This window comes from Salmo salar, chromosome 15, assembly GCF_965601325.2.
Source record: "Salmo salar chromosome 15, fSalSal1, whole genome shotgun sequence".
Taxonomy (NCBI): domain Eukaryota; kingdom Metazoa; phylum Chordata; class Actinopteri; order Salmoniformes; family Salmonidae; genus Salmo; species Salmo salar.
This window is the reverse complement of record NC_138305.1, coordinates 5,813,298-5,831,532: the sequence shown is the minus strand read 5'-3', so window position 1 is coordinate 5,831,532 and position 18,235 is coordinate 5,813,298. Positions and strand designations below refer to the sequence as shown.

The 18,235-nt window shown below is 42.7% G+C and overlaps 1 long non-coding RNA gene across 1 annotated transcript; it reads left to right on the top strand.

Annotated features, from left to right (window-relative positions):
* Positions 1–15,060: 15,060 nt before the first annotated feature.
* LOC145860831 (uncharacterized) lies at positions 15,061–16,011 on the top strand. Its single transcript, XR_014380547.1, has 2 exons — positions 15,061–15,112; positions 15,550–16,011. It is a non-coding gene; the product is annotated as an uncharacterized LOC145860831 (long non-coding RNA).
* Positions 16,012–18,235: the final 2,224 nt, after the last annotated feature.

The window sequence follows — 18,235 nt, the reverse complement described above, 5'->3', positions numbered from 1 at the left end:
GCCTCTCTGACAGTGAACCAGGAGGCATGTTGAAGGCAGGGATAAACATACTCTCTGACAGTGAACCAGGAGGCATGTTGAAGGCAGGAATAAACAGCCTCTCTGACAGTGAATGACCTACTCATTAACCGTACAGGGTTTGAAATACAGGGGGTGGGGGGTCACATAATATAAATATATATGTGAGCCCCCCCATATCAACAGATTGCCACCCCCAAAACTCAATGTATAGTTCGAACCCTGTTCCCATCTAAGCAGAAAGGGGAAGCATGTTGGAGGCATGATATGATCCAAGTTGTCTGAGCAGCACTGAAGTGGAACTTGCATTGTATGACCAATCCTCCCTGATATTCTGTTGAATGAGAGACAACTATACATTGTCTTGAGAACTCAAAAGATGAAGCTCATATGCAAATACATTGTAGCTATGTGTGACTGTTACCTGTAATAGATCATGTAAAAGGGATGGATAAATGGATAAAAGTACAAGGTCCTTTGTATCAATCTGGTATATTTATAACCTTAATTGATTCACCTAATCAATAAGAGGACTGTGTTAATAGTAGACTACTGTAGAATAGCTGACTGGGTGACAAGCAGATTCTGTGGAAAGGGTCTTATTCCCAGGAAAGAGCTTGTCTGTCTTTTTGAACAAGGGCCAAATGAAAGTGAAATTCAAAGTGAATACAGGCCTAGTTCCCTCCTTATTGAATGAAAGTAGTTTCAGTTATGGACTTTCCCTTTCACATCTTACATCTGGTCGGTTTAAATCAAAATCAAATCAAACTTTGTTTGTAACATGCGCTGAATACAACAAGTGTAGACCTTACCGTGAAATGCTTACTTACTACAAGTCCTTTATTTTCAATGCCTCGCAAAGATCGGCACTGATTGGTAAAAAAAAAGCAGACACTGAATATTCCTTTGAGCATGTTGAAGTTATTAATTACACTTTGAATGGTGTATCAATACACCCAGTCAGTACAGAGAAACAGGTGTCCTTTCTAACTCAGTTGCCAAAGAGGAAGTAAACTGCTGAGGGATTTCAACATAAGGCCAATGGTGACTTTAAAATAGTTACAGAGTTTAATGGCTGTGAAAGGAGAAAACTGAGGATGGATCAACAACATAGTTACTCCACAATACTTACCTAATTACAGAGTGAAAAGAAGGAAGTCTGTACAGAAAAAAAATATTCCAAAACATGCATCCTGTTTGCAAGACGGCACTAAAGTAATACTGCCAAAAATGTGGCAAAGAAATGAACTTTTTTGTCCTGAAAAAAAAAGTGTATGTTTGACGCAAATACAAGACATCACTGAGTGCCACTCTTCATATTTTCAAGCATGGTGGTGGCTGCATCATGTTATGGGTATGCTTGTCATCAGGCAAGGACTAGGGAGTTTTTTATGATTTAAAATGAAACAGAATAAAGCAAAGCACAGGCAAAATCCTAGCGGAAAACCTGGTTCAGTCTGCTTTCCAACAGACACTGAGAGACAAATTTACCTCTCTACAGGATAATAACTTAAAACACAATTCCAAATATACACTGGAGTTGCTTACCAAGACCACACTGAATGTTCCTCAGTGGTCTAGTTACAGTTATCTTATTTATCATTCCTTTCTATTGGGCACAAAATAATAATCTGAAACACATCCAAAACAAACAGCAAATGCATCCAACAAATTTGTAGAGTCACAAGCCTGATATAGTCATTGTGTATAAATATGGGACCAACTACTTTACTTTTTACTACTTTAATACACACATAAGTGAATTTGTCCAAATACTTTTGGTCTCCTAAAATGGGGGGACTATGTACAAAAAGTGTTGTAATTTCTAAACAGTTCATCCGATAGAGATAAAAAATACCCTCAAATTAAAGCTGACAGTCTGCACTTTAACCTCACATTAATTGTATAATTTAAAATCCATTGTGCTGGAGCACAGAGCCAAACAACATCAAAACATTCACTGTCCCATTACTTTTGGAGCTCACTGTATTTGTCCTTTGAACTCCTCCAGGGATACCAGATCCTGGAGTTTTAGGTTGGCTCGGAGGGAATTCCTTCTTGATCGTCAGGGATCATGTGAAATATGTTTTATGTAGTTGATTTAATGCACCAGATTGAAGACATCAGTGAGAAGGTAGAAGTCTATGAGGTAGACCTTTGAGAAGTGAAACTACTCTCCTTTGATTCCTCAGGCTGTTTTCCCTTTACTTCCATTTTTACTTGGTCCTCTGTCACACAGCCCTGTTGGGTGTTACAGACACACAAGGACACCACTGCTTTCCTTGAAATCAAACCATTTCCCTCCTATCCCATTTAGCTATGTTGTTGATTCATCCTCAGTCTTCTCCTTTCACAGCCATTCAACTCTGTAACTGTTTTAAAGTCACTGTTGGCTCATGGTAAAATACCTGAACAGTTTCCTTCCTCTTTCGCAACTGAGTTAGAAAGGACGTCTGTATCTTTGTACTGACTGGGTGTATTGATACACCATTCCAAGTGTAATTAATAACTTCACCATGCTCAAAGGGATATTCAGTGTCTGCTTTTTTGTTGATGTGTCCTTCTTTGCGAGGCATTGAAAAACCACCCTGGTCTTTGTGATTGAATCTGTGCTTGAAATTCACTGCTTTACTGAGGGACCTTACAGATACTTGTATGTGTGGGGTACAGAGATGGGGTAGTCATTTAAAAATCATGTTAACCACTATTATTGAACACAGAATGAGTCTGTGCAACATCCATTTTGGAAAAAGTCAAGGGGTGTGAATACCTTCTGAAGGCACTGTATGTATGTGGTTGTATATGCCCATCCTACTCCTGAGGTTATTTTAAGATTACCTCGTGCCTTCATTCATCAGTCAAATCAGCCACGTGTATTTCAGTCTCTCTCTCTCCCTGTCTTTCTCTCGCTGTCTCCCCCTCTCTCCCCAACGTCATTAGAACGGTACACACCACTCGAGTCACGCATTACGTAACGACATGCAGATGCAATTAGATCAGGGTTGTGTCCATTAGGCACCAAGAAGGAACAGAAAACAGACTAGTACAAGGGAGGGACTACCTGGACTTGTCCAAAAATAAACGCTCCTTCTTAGTTTTCCGTTGTAAAATGTTTTGTAACGTTGTTTCCTGATGAACATCACCCTGATGAATGCTTTAATGACTTCCTCAGCTCAAGTGGATCTGTTCATTTAAAAGCCCCTTTTTCTGGTCCCTCGCCGCCGACCGAAGGCCGCATCTCGGCCACCAAACCGGGTGAAGGAGGGGGAACTAACGTCTGCTGGCCGTGTGTCAGAGGCCTAGTGCCTTCCGGCTCGACCAAAGTGTTTGTGTAAATAAATAATGTTTATTTAATCTACCTTTTTTGATTGACCATCCCGTCCCCTTACTGGGTAAACTGGTATCTACTAACAAATGAAAGTGCTAATACCAATTACCCCACCAAAGACATTCTCTAAAAAGTCTGTCATAACAGACTTCATATGGGCAAATAAAACTCAGAACGGAAAGGAAAGTTTTACATCTTCCTAAATCGGAGGGTGGTTTTAACCTTCCTAAGTCAGAGGGTGGTTTTAACCTTCCTAAGTCGGAGGGTGGTTTGAACCTCCCAGATTTGGAATTGTATAAACTCGCCACCCAAGGCTTTTACTTGAGACATATTGTTAAATACACTAAAGAGGAACAAATGGTACATATTGAAGATGCGCATGCTCATCCCCAGAATATTTTCAAAGGATCAAGCTAAGAACATGAACAACTTCATAGTTAACAACACTTTAACAATATGGAATAAAATTAAATGTATTCTACAATAACCAATATCACTACCTAGAAACACAACATTATGGATCAATCCTTGGTTCGCTTTTCAGAATTCACCGATAAATTGGTCCACATGGAAAACTAAAGGCATAGAAACCGTAAATGACCTGGTAATAGGAAATACATTTATTTCCATGCCAGAATTAAAAAGCAATTTTGGACTGACCAATGTATATTTTCAAATACATGCAACTTATCATGAAATTTTGATTTGAAATCTTGAGGAAATCCTATTTGAGTCAAAAACGGATGTTCATATGATAGATAAGATTATACAAAACCTTGCGGAGAGCATATCCAACTGACAATCCTTTTAGAACTATTAAAACCAAGACTTAAAAATAACTGATATTGGCACAAGATAGTTATTCCCTCTAACGAAATTATAGGTAACTAAAATGTTCGCTTAATCCAGTAAAAACTCATGCAAGAGACAACATTCACTAATTCTACAGCACAACGACAGAGTCATGTCTTAAGTGTAAAACTAACAATGACTCAAATAATCCATGCCTTCTGGGAACGCTATAAAGTCCAACAGTTATGGGCGGAGTTAGAATGTTGGCTGTTAGAAGTATTACAATGTAAATGTAAGGTCAGCATATTTCAAGACATCATATGAGGGGGCAGTGAGATACCCGACGGGTTGGACGACACTCTTCTAGTCAATTGTCATGAAAAAACATATACTTAAAAACTGGAAATCAACCAATCCTCCATCGTTAAGAAAATGGAAAAATCACATGCTTTATTATGTGAATATTGAAAGAGCGTGGGCGACGGAGAGGAACAAAACGGTGCAATGTGGCGGAGAGATAGGGGTGAGAACAGGTGGGTCTGGACAAGTGGGTCTGGACAGATGGGTCTGGGTATGTTGTCTTTTATATATTTGGTTTTGTATTGTTTAAAAAAAAGACAAATCAAATAACAATAAATGAGAGCGGTGCTCTAACAGTTATTATGTAGTCAAACTATGACCAACAAATAGGAACCCAGTAGATCAGACTTGATGTCCATTTTGAAACAGGAAGAGAATGAATGGCCTTTTACCATCCCTGACCTTGTCCCCCTCACCCAATCCCCCTCACCCAATCCCCCTGACCCAGTTCCCCTGACCCAATCCCCCTGACCCAGTTCCCCTGACCCAGTCCCCCTGACCCAATCCTCCTGACCCAGTTCCCCTGACCCTGTCCCCCTGACCCAATCCTCCTGACCCTTCCCCCAGCCCAGAGCGCCATACAGAGTAGTTAGTAGGTTCGTAGTTGCCTAGCATGTATAATAATACGAATATTAATAATAATTTACAGTAACATACTGCAATACTGCTTAGCTGAAGCTTTTAGCCAAAAGCTAACGTTTAACTTTTTTACCATCCCTGACCCAGCCTAGGGCCTAGGACAGACACCTGTAACCATTGGTTCTGACTGACTGGCTCTCTGGCTCTGACTGGCTGGCAGTGTTGTGTATTCCTCGATGCCAAAAAATGTACCAAGAAAAAAAAACATTGAAACTAATGTATCTTTTGTCTCTCTCGTGTTTCATAAAATGTCCTTCAATTCGCAAGCGGCTAAATGTATCTAACTGGAGAAAGCATCCGAGCGAGCAAAACAGTGCCCCTTTGTCTCTGTATATGTAGCCCATCTATCTGATGCTGTCTGGTAATAAAGAGTATGACATTGTTGCTGTCTGTAGCATTGAATGCAAGGGAAGCCAGTGAACATTTGGCCTGCCTTCATAAAAAAAGTATAAAATAATAGCCAATCAGTGTTGAGCTTAACTGTGAATGGTCGTGGCGCACCAAAAAAATTAATGTCAAGGGAAGCCAGTTTGGATTTGGCTTCAGACCAATCACATCACAAACCAAACCAAACCAAATCATTATTGACAAAAAAAAACGTATTGTTGCATCTCGTTTTGTTGGTTTTCCTCCAGCCCTGGATGTACAGATGCTCTGCTCTCTGCATGGTGTGCTGCCGACCCATACCTATAATGGAAGCGAACACAGTTCAGACACACTCTTCAGAGGACCACAATGCAAATACACAGTATATACAAAAGTAGTGGGTACTTCCGGGTTTGGAGCGAGTAGTCGTGATGCACTTCGCTCCGCAGGTAATATTACATCTCATTACATTACAACGGTTTGATCTGTTTGATCTGAGCAATTTTTTAGCTAGCTACTTAGCTGTCTTTGTATCAAAGATAATTGTGTAGTTTAGAGTAATTATCGAGGTTAGCTAGCAGCTATTTTCGTCCGCCGCGCCACCGTTCTCCTACTTAGTCAACACTGCTAGCTAGCCAACTTCTACCGACTAGCAGCACTGTAGAAACTAATACATTACAACGGAACGATTTGATTAGTGTAGTGTTAGCTAGCTACATAGTTGTCTTTGCTGTCTTTGTATCTAAGATAATTGTGTAGTTTAGAGTAATTATCGAGGTTAGCTAGCCAGGATAGCTAGTGTTAGCTAGCTACATAGTTGCCTTTGTATCATGATAAGGTGTAGCACTGAAACTATCGAGGTTACCTAGCCAGCTACACTTTCAAACAAAGTCAACAACGCAGCCACTGCTAGCTAGCCTACTTCACCAGCCAGCAGTACTGTATCATTTTAGTCATTTTAGTCAATAAGTTGTCTTTGTCATAGTTTGATAATTGTGTAGTTTAGAGTAATTATCGAGGTTAGCTAGCCAGCTATTTTCGTCCCCCGCGACGCCATTTCCAAACCTAGCCAACTATTACCGACGAGCAGCATTGTAGAAACTAAATACATTACAAAGGAACGTCTTGATTAGTGTTATGTTAGCTAGCTACATAGTTGCCTTTGTATCATGATAAGGTGTAGTACTGAAACTATCGAGGTTACCTAGCCAGCTACACTTTCAAACAAAGTCAACAACGCAGCCACTGCTAGCTAGCCTACTTCACCAGCCAGCAGTACTGTATCATTTTAATCATTTTAGTCAATAAGATTTTTTCAACGTAAGCTTAACTTTCTGAACATTCGAGACATGTAGTCCACTTGTCATTCCAATCTCCTTTGCATTAGCGTAGCCTCTTCTGTAGCCTGTCAACTATATGTCTGTCTATCCCTGTTCTCTCCCCTCTGCACAGGCCATACAAACGCTTCACATCGCGTGGCCACTGCCACTCTAACCTGGTGGTCCCAGCGCGCACGACCCACGTGGAGTTCCTGGTCTCCGGCAGCCTCTGGAACTGCCGGTCTGCGGCCAACAAGGCAGAGTTCATCTCAGCCTATGCTACCCTCCAGTCCCTCGACTTCTTGGCGCTGACGGAAACATGGATTACCACAGATAACACTGATACTCCTACTGCTCTCTCCTCGTCTGCCCACGTGTTCTCGCATACCCTGAGACCATCTGGCCAGCGGGGTGGTGGCACTGGAATCCTCATCTCTCCCAAGTGGACATTCTCTCTTCTCCCCTGACCCATCTGTCTATCGCCTCCTTTGAATTCCATGCTGTCACAGTTACCAGCCCTTTCAAGCTTAACATCCTTATCATTTAACGTCCTCCAGGTTCCCTTGGAGAGTTCATCAATGAGCTTGACGCCTTGATAAGTTCCTTTCCTGAGGATGGCTCTTCTCCAACCTATCTCCTGATTCTGCCTCCTCAACCCTCCTCTCCTCCCTTTCTGCATCCTTTGACTCACTATGTCCCCTATACTCCAGGCCGGCTCGGTCCTCCCCTCCTGCTCCGTGGCTCGACGACTCATTGCGAGCTCACAGAACAGGGCTCTGGGCAGCCGAGCGGAAATGGAGGAAAACTCGCCTCCCTGCGGACCTGGCATCCTTTCACTCCCTCCTCTCTACATTTTCCTCTTCTGTCTCTGCTGCTAAAGCCACTTTCTACCACTCTAAATTCCAAGCATCTGCATCTAACCCTAGGAAGCTCTTTGCCACCTTCTCCTCCCTCCTAAATCCTCCTCCCCTCCTCCCCCTCCTCCCTCTCTGCGGATGACTTTGTCAACCATTTTGAAAAGAAGGTCGACGACATCCGATCCTCGTTTGCTAAGTGAAACGACACCGCTGGTCCTGCTCACACTGCCCTACCCTGTGCTTTGACCTCTTTCTCCCCTCTCTCTCCAGATGAAATCTCGTGTCTTGTGACGGCCGGCCGCCCAACAACCTGCCCGCTTGACCCTATCCCCTCCTCTCTTCTCCAGACCATTTCCGGAGACCTTCTCCCTTACCTCACCTCACTCATCAACTCATCCTTGACCGCTGGCTACGTCCCTTCCGTCTTCAAGAGAACGAGAGTTGCACCCCTTCTGAAAAAACCTACACTCGATCCCTCCGATGTCAACAACTACAGACCAGTATCCCTTCTTTCTTTTCTCTCCAAAACTCTTGAACGTGCCGTCCTTGGCCAGCTCTCCTGCTATCTCTCTCAGAATGACCTTCTTGATCCAAATCAGTCAGGTTTCAAGACTGGTCATTCAACTGAGACTGCTCTTCTCTGTGTCATGGAGGCTCTCCGCACTGCTAAAGCTAACTCTCTCTCCTCTGCTCTCATCCTTCTAGACCTATCTGCTGCCTTTGATACTGTGAACCATCAGATCCTCCTCTCCACCCTCTCCGAGTTGGGCATCTCCGGCGCGGCCCACGCTTGGATTGCGTCCTACCTGACAGGTCACTCCTACCAGGTGGCGTAGCGAATCTGTCTCCGCACCACGTGCTCTCACCACTGGTGTCCCCCAGGGCTCTGTTCTAGGCCCTCTCCTATTCTCGCTATACACCAAGTCACTTGGCTCTGTCATATCCTCACATGGTCTCTCCTATCATTGCTATGCAGACGACACACAATTCATCTTCTCCTTTCCCCCTTCTGACAACCAGGTGGCGAATCGCATCTCTGCATGTCTGGCAGACATATCAGTGTGGATGACGGATCACCACCTCAAGCTGAACCTCGGCAAGACGGAGCTGCTCTTCCTCCCGGGGAAGGACTGCCCGTTCCATGATCTCGCCATCACGGTTGACAACTCCATTGTGTCCTACTCCCAGAGTGCTAAGAGCCTTGGCGTGACCCTAGACAACACCCTGTCGTTCTCCACCAACATCAAGGCGGTGACCCGATCCTGTAGGTTCATGCTCTACAACATTCGCAGAGTACGACCCTACCTCACGCAGGAAGCGGCGCAGGTCCTAATCCAGGCACTTGTCATCTCCCGTCTGGATTACTGCAACTCGCTGTTGGCTGGGCGCCCTGCCTGTGCCATTAAACCCCGTTACTGACAGGTGTATACATTTGAGCACACAGCCATGCGATCTCCATAGACAAACATTGGCAATATAATGGCCTTAATGAAGAGCTCAGTGACTTTCAACGTGGCACCGTAAATAGGATGCCACCTTTCCAACAAGTCAGTTGGCCTTGCTAGAGCTGCCCTGGTCAATTGTAAGTGTTGTTATTGTGAAGTGGAAATGTCTAGGAGCAACAACGGCTCAGCCGCAAAGTGGTAGGCCACACAAGCTCACAGAACGGGACCGCCGAGTCCTGAAGCGCGTAAAAAAATGTCTGTCCTCGGTTGTAACACTCACTAACAAGTTCCAAACTGCCTCTGGAAGCAACGTCAGCACAATAACTGTTCGTCGGGAGCTTTATGAAATGGGTTTCCACGGCCAAGCACACAAGCATAAGATCACCATGCCAAGCGTCGGCTGGAGTGAAGTAAAGCTCACAGCCATTGGACTCTGGAGCAGTGGAAACGCGTTCTCTGGAGTGATGCATCATGCTTCACCATCTGGCAGTTCGATGGACGAATCTGTGTTTGGCGGATGCCAGGACAACGCTACCTGCCCCAATGTATAGTGCCAACTGTAAAGTTTGGTGGAGGAGGAATAATGATCTGGGGCTGTTTTTCATGGTTTGGGCTAGGACCCTTAGTTTCACTGATGGGAAATCTTAACACTACAGCATACAATTACATTCTAGACGATTCTGTGCTTCCAACCTTGTGGCACAAGATTGGGGAAGGTTCTTTCCTGTTTCAGCATGACAATGCCCATGAGGTCGGTGTGGAAGAACTTGACTGGCCTGCACAGAGCCCTGACATCAACCCCATCGAACACCTTTGGGATGAATGGGAACACCGACTGCTAGCCAGGCCTAATCACCCAATCACCCAACATCAATGCCCGACCTCACTAATCCTTGTGGCTGAATGGGAGCATGTCCCCGCAGCAATGTTACAACATCTGGTGGAAATATTCAACAATTCTTATCTAACAAAGTGGATATTCATCAAATCCGTCTTGATTGAGGTATTGTAACAGGCCCACAACAATGTGGTTACTTCAGTCAGATGTTGATATATTTGGCTGTGTTTGGTGCATAACATTTAGAAGTAGGCCCTTTTCAGGTTTTGAATAAGTGACTGCTAAATGCTTACTCCCATTCGTATAAGCTAGTAGCTAGAGAAATCTATGGTAGTAAAAGTCATTTTTAACTAATGCAGTTGATTGGTGACGAAAACATGAACATGTGTTGGGGGTGACATCTATACAGCATTATAGTCCGGGTTTTACCTCAACATAGTGTGAAATACATATATAACAGCCTAAATGTAGGCTAATTCTGCTGGGGGGCAATGAGGAGATTCACCATCTTTCCCCCACGCGTTTCCATGGCATTTCCATTGTTTTCGGCGAGTTCCATTGACCTCTGCCTCAATGGGAAATAATGCACTTTGTAGAATGACCTTCAAGCCAATCAGAAATGAGTATTCAACAATGCCATGGTATAAATACACATACAGGGAGCTCCAATTTTTTAGTTGTTTTGGCTCTGTAGTCAAGCACTTTACATTTTAAATTATACAATGACTATGAAGTTAAAGTTTAGACTGTCAGCTTTAATTTGAGGGTATTTATATCCTTATTGGATGAACTTGTTTAGAAATTACAGTACTTTTTGTACATAGTCCCCCCCATTTTAGGGGACAACAGTTTTGGGACAAACTAAATGATATGTGTATTAAAAAGTAGTAAAATGTTTAGTATTTGGTCCCATATTCCTAGCACACAATGATAACATCAAGCTTGTGAATCTACAAACTTGTTGAATGCATTTTCTGTTTGTTTTGGTTGTGTTTCAGATAATTTTTGTGTCCGATAGAAATTAATGTTAAATGTATTTTGTTTTCGAGTCACTTTTAGAATGTTTCTAAATACTTCTACCTTAATGTGGATACTACCATGATTATGGATCATCCTGAATGAATCACGATGAGTGAGAAAGTTAGACGCACAAATATCCCCCCTGCCGCCCCCAAAAAACTGCTAACCTCCCTTGTTATTGTAATGGTGAGAGGTTAGCATGTCTTGGGGGTATGATATAAAATGCTAACCTCCCCTGTTATTGTAATGGTGAGAGGTTAGCATGTCTTGGGGGTATGATGTAAAATGCTAACCTCCCTTGTTATTGTAATGGTGAGAGGTTAGCATGTCTTGGGGGTATGATATAAAATGCTAATCTCCCCTGTTATTGTAATGGTGAGAGGTTAGCATGTCTTGGGGGTATGATATAAAATGCTAACCTCTCCTGTTATTGTAATGGTGAGAGGTTAGCATGTCTTGGGGTTATGATATAAAATGCTAACCTCCCTTGTTATTGTAATGGTGAGAGGTTAGCATGTCTTGGGGGTATGATATAAAATGCTAACCTCCCTTGTTATTGTAATGGTGAGAGGTTAGCATGTCTTGGGGGTATGATATTTGTAAAATATATGTAGCTAACCCACTGAGGTGGGTTTATTAAACTATCTGGCTAGGTGAATTATGCTAGTTTTTGTCCTCATTGCCAAACTTCATAAATAGTGCACCCTCAACTTCAAAACTCCCTTGCTAGTTATACCTTCATGTAACTAAGAAATTTGCTGGAAAGAAACTTGAAAATGATTGATTGTTTTATTGTTTTGTTGACTAGTCATGACTGGTCCGAGATATCTGTCGTAAGACTACGGTGGCGAAGGATATCATTGCTACTTAACACGGATACAAGTTCAGTTTGAGATCCAGGGTAAGTGGATCTTGGGTTAGGGTCAGTGTTAGGGTCAGTGTTAGGGTTAAGGCTTGGTTTAGGGTTGGGGCTCAGCTTAGCCTGTATGAATCAGAAGGTCTCTGGTTTGAAGGATGTTGTTGTGACGCTCCACAGTTTGGGGGTCTGACAGCCCGAAGGAGATCAGGGATGAGTCCAGGTTAACATATTTATATTGGAAGTACTTGTTCTGGAACCAAGAACACATTCCAACAACAGGACAACACCACTGGCTTTAGAACAGTTAACACTGAATTAAATCAGCCAAACTCCGTGGATCCTTCCCCCCCCCAAAAAAATAATTTCTCTCCATTGCGCTGATCTGAAGCAAGTGACCAGGACAAAACCAGTCTGATGAGGAGAAGTGACCAGGACAAAACCAGTATGATGAGATGTGACCAGGACAAAACCAGTCTGATGAGAAGTGACCAGGACAAAGCCAGTCTGATAAGGAGAAGAGGAGAGGACAGATTTTTAAGAAAATGTGTCTGTGTGATGTAACAAGTGAAGGCCAATCTCTCTCTGTATATGTGTAGTGTAGAGTAGAGTAGAGTAGAGTAGGGTAAGGTAGGGTAGGGCAGGGCAGGGTAGGGTAGCATAGGGTATGGTAGGGTAGGGCGAAGGTAGGATGGGGTAGGGAAGGGTTTGGTAGGGTAGGGTAGGATAGGGTAGGATAGGTTAGGTTAGGATAGGGTAGGGTGGGGTAGGGTAGGATATGGTAGGGTAGGATAGGGTAGAATAGGGTATGGTAGGGAAGGGTAGGATAGGGTACGGTAGGGTGTGGTAGGGTAGGGGAAGGGTAGAATAGGTTAGGATAGGGTAGGGTAAGATAGGGTAGGGTAGGGTTGGATAAGGTAGTGTGGGATAGGATAGGGTAGGGTAGGATAGGGTAGGGTTTGGGTATGGGTAGGGTATGGGTAGGGTAGGATAGGCTAGGGTTGGGTAGGGACAGGACAGGGTAGGGTTGTGTAGTGTAGGGTAGGGTTGGGTAGGGTATGGGTAGGGTGGGATAGGGTAGGATAGGATAGGGTATGGGTAAGGTAGGGTAGGATAGGGTAGGATAGGGTAGGGTGTGGGTAAGGTAGGGTAGGATAGGGTAGGGTTGGATAGGGTAGGGTAGGGTAGGGTCAGGTAGGATACGGTAGGGTAGGGTGGGGTTTGGTAGGGTAGGATAGGATAGGGTAGGGTAGGGTAGGGTACCGGGTGAAGGTACATCTGATACGCAGGTCCAGCTACTGCCAGGCATCTACAGACAGAGCCTCGTTATGGTTGGGCTCTCCCATCTTGTTCATGGCTGCCCAGATGTCCTTGTCGGTGATGGAGCTGAGCTTGGCGCGGTACACGGTCCGCTCGAAGCCGTATGGACGGTTCATCACCGGCTCAATGGCAGTAAGCAGCGTTAATAAATGTTTTCTAACCTAGAGAGAGGGTGGGATAACATCAGACGTGGCTGTGGAGAGAATACCATTGGGATTACCTCAAAGTAGATGTTCCATCCCTCTTTGTTGCAGTCCAACCACAAAACCACGTAGCCACAGCCGTTGGCTTCAACCTGGAATGGTGACAAAATAATCAAAGTGGCAATCAGCAATTGAAACAATACCAAAGCGTTCTCCCCATCCATTTCTGTAAAAAGCTGAGGGATGGGCCTGGAGACATGTAACCACTCTCAAATTCATAGACAGAGCTATGGATGCAAGGACTGACCATCCATGATATCAACATTACAGTTTCAACCATGTTTTGAGGTTATATAGTGTTTGTTTATATTTACTTTGTTTACAAACACTGGAGTAAAACAAGCTTGTATTTTTGGGGTTCTGATGGAGTGTGACAGTTGAACTAAGTTCATGACCCATTTACTGAATAAGTTATATTCTTCAAGAATCAATGGGTACATATCATTAACTACATACAACTACTGTGCCCTAAAACAATACGAATCAAAACTCGATTCATTTGACGGTTTGACCTTCCACTAAGAGAACTAACCCTCAGTTGGCTGGTAGCACTGTAGCTCATACTGTGCTTTTAGAAGGAGCCTAACAGCAACAACAGAGGATGAGAATTCTAAATCAAAGCACATAGTCTGTCTTCACATAAACCTCACAGCGTAGTAATAACCAGCGGCAATCAAGAGCATTCAACACTCATAGTGAAAGTTAGCGTCATAAAGTTGTGGTCAGCATCACAGCTAGGGATGGGTAGACCCTTCAAGTGAAGGGTCATAAAGTTGTGGTCAGTGTCACAGCTAGGGATGGGTAGACCCTTCAAGTGAAGGGTCATAAAGTTGGTTAAGTCTTGGGCCATGGTTACCAAGACAACACAGAGTTGGTTAAACGGGCAATGTACAGTTGCTACATCTATTTTTGGACTTGTGATTTAATCATTTTCGGGCATTTGGACAAGACAGAATTAGCCCTAAGACAGTAAGCTAAGCCCAGGCTACAGAGCACTACGGTGATTCCATTTTGGTTACATATGCTCCTAAATGTTTTGCTGTGCTACCTGACTTTTTGATTTGGGAGCGCCAGTGCCCCAACAGTACTCAGATAACATTTAGTACATTATAAAGAACAGTACTCAGATAACATTTAGTACATTATAAAGAACTGAAAAGGAAGAGCTTCTTCAGGAGATGAGGATAGGATAGGATTAGGATAGCCAATGCAGACTACATCTCAATCATTTTTCTGGTGCTCCTTAACACCTAGATTTTGTAATTGCTGGCAATTCTTATCATTAATACGCTGAATATTTTTCATTGTACTCCTACATTTTTCATCTGAGGTGCACATGTGCTCCTCGTAAAAAAATCTCAGCGTAGAGCCCTGGGCTTGTAGTTTTATTTAGTTGCACAGATGTAATGTTTAGTGCCTGATGTTTTATCTGCTCAGCTTCAGCTGCCACTAGCCTAATGACAGGACATTATATCATTAAACCAGGGACAGTAACTCCCTAGGTTTAACAATGATATTCTATCCCTTTTGGTGTTGTGTTTTCCGTGTTCAGCTCCAACTCAACATTGATACTTAACGTTCTGTGTTTTTCCTATGCAGCTCCTGCTGCTCCTGTGCATGCTGGCCCTTCGTCAGTGTCTGGGGGGCCAGTGTGTGGACGAGAGCTTCTGCACTGGCAGCCTGCCGGAGTATCACGCACAGCTAGTCAGCCTGCCCAACCGCCTCAACGAACGCAGTGTGCCCACCCGGAGGTACGTGTGAGTATCTTTAATGGACGGATGTCTTAAACTGTTACTATACAGACACACAACAATGTAATGTCAGTACACAAAGCTAGTCACTATTGGAGACTTGGATAGGATTCTTTTTATTTGATTTAATTTTACCTTTATTTAACTAGGCAAGTAAGTTTTAAGAACAAGTTCTTATTTATAATGATGGCCTACCACGGGCCAAAACCTAACCCGGACGACGCTGGGCCAATTGTGCGCCGCCCTAGGGTCTGTAGTGACGCCTCTAGCACTGAGATGCAATGCCTTAGACCGCTGTGCCTCTCGGGAGCCCTAGTAGCCTAAAATGTGTGTGCGATGCTGTAATGTTTCAAGGAAGTCTTTTTTTGTGTGTGTGTGGTGGTGGTGGGGCTTTGTTCCGAGTCCGACAATAGTGTCTTTCTTTTTTTTCCTTCCAGAGAAAAAAATTGACTTGAACCGGGTGCCTCAGGTCCTGTATGAAGCCAACTGTCTTCACTCCTGTAAGGGTATGAACAGCACCCCCAGCCCCCCCCAGCCCCATCACCCTCAGGATGCCCGTGCTGAGGAAAAAACCTCGCTGTTGGCTACTTCTCCTTGGAGTTTGAGCCCATCAATATAGCCTGTACCACTTCAAGACAAAGCTGATTTCTAAACCGCTCAATTGTTAATTATTATAGTAGTTATTTTGGCTATATATGTTGAGTCTATTAATGAGATTGAATGTGTATTTATAATGTATTTTCAGGTCCTAAGCGTAAAGATTATTTTGAATGTTTTATTGTTGACACCACTCAGTCTCAGTTCCAGCTGTCATGTTTATTGTTTTGCCATAAAGACGTTTAAAATGTAATATCATCTGCTAAAAGCTTACGACAGTAATAAACTCATTTTCCAACAAACACTTGTTTCTCTGTTGCTTAACATGGATTTAATCATATTAGCTTATATGGAGTTACTTAGGTTACAACGTGAAATGTAGCTAGCTCCCTACTGCTGCTGGCTTTTCCCTGATAGACGGTTGTTGATTCCTAGTAAAGAAAGCTAGGAATAGCAAGCATTAGAGATCACTCATCTTTAGATATGATTTTGGCAATTGACTTAGCCAATGACGGCTTCTCCGCTACCATCAAAACTGACTTCATGACTGGAAACTACACAGTGACACTAGCTAGCCGGCTGTGAACAAAAAGCTAGCTAGCTAATACAAGCTGACAGAGTTGGTTCGGAAGCTGAAAACAGCTGCTATTTACAAAATGTAGATAACAGTATTATATTTTAATTTGATTGCAATAATGGAACGTGTGAATACATGTAATAATGATCAATGTAAAGCAAAATCAAATGATAAAGTTAGTATCAGGCACAAACTATACACAACACCGCTGTGACAGTTTCTAGATGCCCTTCCGGTTGAAAGTGTAACTTGACCGGAACTTGATAGGAAATATTTAGGAACGTTTACTTTGCCATTTTTTGATAAGTAGGCTATCTACTTTGTTATAAAAACTCACACAGTGATAACTTTGTTATGACTTACAACCAAAAGGACCATTGAGATAGGTTATTTTGATCAATCATTTGCTGTTAACTCATTAGAGACTGACACATTCAACACATTCCTCAAATTCAAAATGCAACAGAGCGATACATGGGCTGGTATAGTGTGTATAGTATAGTATAGTATAGTATAGTATAGTATAGTATAGTATAGTATAGTATAGTATAGCCTATAGTACAGGCTGGTATAGTGTGTATAGTATAGTATAGTATAGCCTATAGTACAGGCTGGTGTAGTGTGTATAGTATAGTATAGTATAGTATAGTATAGTATAGTATAGTATAGTATAGTATAGTATAGTATAGTATAGTATAGTATAGTATAGTATAGTATAGTCTATAGTACAGGCTGGTATAGTGTGTAGACTCTATTGTAAATGCTGTTGGCTAAAGACATTTAAAACTGATAGTATTACTCTGTTTAATTGTCTCTATGCAATGAAATTCCTTCTCACACGTACACATGAGCGTTACGGACAGGAAGAGAGTATTCAGGACTTTACAGCTGTTTCGCTTACACACACACACACACACACACACACACACACACACACACACACACACACACACACACACACACACACACACACACACACACACACACACACACACACAATGTGATAGGACTATTATTGTCCATGTGGAAGAAGACTACAATATTAATTGAGGATCCTTATCTTCCTGTTGAGTAGCAGTGGTCTAGCAGGTTGATATTGAATTTAATAAAACACTTAGTTTCCAAAGTAGTCCTCGATGGTAAAACAAATAACACGATTAAATGATTAAAAGACAAGACAAAAACATGATATCAATTTAGAAGAGACTGGGGTTGGTTGTCTCACGAGTTGGTTGTCACAGTGCTATTTACTTCCAATCTAAATGGCTCTGTGTAATATTTTTTAAATGTGGGAATTCTTTGAATGAACTTATCCACCTGGTCAATTCATGTCAGCATGACTTAACATTAAGTTGACGGGAAGTTATGAGTTATTCATAAGTGAAAGTAAAAAAAAAAATCTATATTGGTATTTTTTGGTAAACGTTTGAATTATGGAAGTATCCATGAACTGTTGTTTGTTTCTAAATTCCTAGGTCAAGTCATGTTGTAGATGGGTCTATGCAGTGTCTTTTCCGTCCACTGGAAATATCACTTCTTATTTATATTGAGCAAAAATATAAATGTAACTTGCAGCAATTTCAATGATTTAACTGAGTTACAGTTCATATAAGGAAATCAGTCATTCGAAATAAATTAATTCGTCCCTAATCTATGGATTTCACATGACTGGGCAGGGACGCAGCCATGGGTGAGCCTGAGAGGGCATAGTCCCACCCACTTGGGAGTCAGACCCACCCACTGGGGAGCCAGGCTCAGCTAATCAGAATTAGTTTTTCTCAACAAAAGGGCTTAATTACAGACAGAAATACTTCTCAGTTTCATCAGCTGTCCGGGTGGCTGGTCTCAGATGATCCCGGATTTGGATGTCCTGGGCTTGCATTGTTTCATGTGGTCTGCGGTTGTAATGCCGGTTGGACGTACTGCCAAATTCTCTAAAATGATGTTGG